Source organism: Octopus bimaculoides, chromosome 18 (genome assembly GCF_001194135.2).
Source record: "Octopus bimaculoides isolate UCB-OBI-ISO-001 chromosome 18, ASM119413v2, whole genome shotgun sequence".
Lineage (NCBI taxonomy): Eukaryota > Metazoa > Mollusca > Cephalopoda > Octopoda > Octopodidae > Octopus > Octopus bimaculoides.
The window spans coordinates 51,183,675-51,185,844 of record NC_068998.1 but is presented as its reverse complement, the minus strand read 5'-3'; the positions used below and the strand labels follow the sequence as shown (position 1 = coordinate 51,185,844).

At 29.3% G+C, this 2,170-nt stretch overlaps 2 long non-coding RNA genes across 2 annotated transcripts in view; one reads left to right on the top strand and one right to left on the bottom strand.

Moving 5' to 3' along the window:
* LOC128249873 (uncharacterized) overlaps positions 1-2,170 on the bottom strand; it is an 87,572-nt gene that overhangs the window by 13,146 nt on the left and 72,256 nt on the right. The gene's annotated exons all lie outside the window — the stretch shown is intronic.
* Positions 1-2,170, top strand: part of LOC128249872 (uncharacterized) — a 126,464-nt gene that overhangs the window by 76,080 nt on the left and 48,214 nt on the right. The window lies entirely within an intron of this gene.

Genomic DNA, 2,170 nt, shown 5'->3' with positions numbered 1-2,170 from the left:
CAATATTTTAAATACCGATCTTATCCTTATTTATATAAATATATATATATATATATATATATATGTGTGTGTGTGTGTGTGTGTGCGTATATATATATATATAATACACACGCGCGCACCCATACATACGCACGCACGCACACATACACACATACATTCACATATATAACAACATATATAACAAAAATGGAGAAAACCACATGTTTAATAGATGATCGCACCATACCTCAACGACGATCTATCCTATTGCGCCACCAAATTAAGAATTAGAAAAAAAGTTTGAAAATAACAGTCAAAGCAATATATATTTATGCTAACGCAACGTTATCGAGTTAACTCAAAACGGATTAAATTCAAAGTGAACTGAGATAATATCTCTAATATCTGCATGAATGCATACAAAAGGAAATATAATATTCTAAGAAAATCCAGTTTAGTATTTAAACTTACGATGACGTCAGTAGATAACGGAAGAATAAAAAATAAATACAGGAATACTACGTCACGACATTTAGTTATCTAGCTATTAATATTTACCTGCATGAACAAGTATTCCCGGTTTACTCCTAAATTCCTTTGTTAACTGTTGCAATTCTCTTAGATAAAGGTTTCTTCTTAAAGGAAACCGCTAGATTTTAACAGTCAATTGTGGGTTATACAGTGAAAGAAAATATATAACTTGATAAATAATTACGGTGTCTTTTAACCGAGGGAGATTTTGAGCGCCATGTTCATAATTTATAGGTCATTTTTCCTTGTAAATATCACTATCAATGAGTAATATAAGTCAAATAAATATAATGATATCACTGATCTATCTATCTATCTATCTATCTATCTATCTATCTATCTATCTATCTATCTATCTATCTATCATCTATCTATCATCCTCGTATATTTGCCTTTACGCCTGTATGATTCAACGTATGTAAGTAAAATTCCAACGGATTTCCTTCTGTTGTAACAAATTCCAGTCTTTAGTCTATATAAAATTATGTCGGATCTCTTTTGAGGTTATAGTAGAAGACACTTGTCCAAGATGCTATGCAATGGGACTTAACCCAGAACCATGTAATTGGGAAGCAAGCTTCTTGCCCCTCGGTCACGTCTGCAACCATACGTTCATGTGTATGTGTGTCAGTTTGTGTGTATGTATGTATGTATGTATGTATGTATGTATGGATGGATGGATGGATGTATGTAGGTATGCATGTTTGTATGCATGCATGTATGCATGCATGTATGTTTGTATGTATGTATTATGTAGTATACATAAGTGTGCGTGTGTGTGTGTGTGTGTGTGTGTGTGTGTGTGTGTGTGTGTGTGTGTGTATTTCTTATTAAATGTTACTGCAGGTTGCAGTCTGACTCACAGACCAAGAGCTTTATCAAAACGGTCTAAAACCAAGCAGATTATATACTGATCATAACGACAATTCCCTAAATTATTATGCGTAAGTATAAACTCTCACACACAGCTATGTGCATGTGCCACATATGATTTATACATATGATGTTGTTTATATGAAGTAATTTATACTTCAGAAACAATAACTGAAAAACGTGATTCAATTCTAAGAGTTAAATTTTGCTATTTATTATTAAGTAATTGAAATGAATATTTCTTTAATATTTCGCAGAAATCTGCTTTCAAAACAATCGCATTATAAAAAAGACAAAATTATCTTATACATGAATTATGAATGAGGAATATTTGATAATAAAATTAGCGAATGTCTCAAAATTTAAAATTGTTTGTTTTTATATTTATATATATAACAGATATATGGTTAAAATGTTGATTTCATAAATTAATAAACACAACTTAAAAAACTAAAGATTTGTACAATATGAAATTTTCTGATATCGACTATAATTGTGTGATCATATCATAGGAGCAATTTTGTTTCATATGTAAAATAATTAAGATGTTATTAAATTGATACGGGCTAAACAAATTGAATAATTGGCTGATATTTAAATTACATATTTTCAGAAATGAAAAAAAATCATGTTATTATACCGACACAAGAATACGAACCATTTAAATGATTCATTACAAGAAGTTTTATATATATATATATATATATATATATACATATATATATACATATATATACATACATCCATACATATACATACATGCATACATATACATACATACATACAT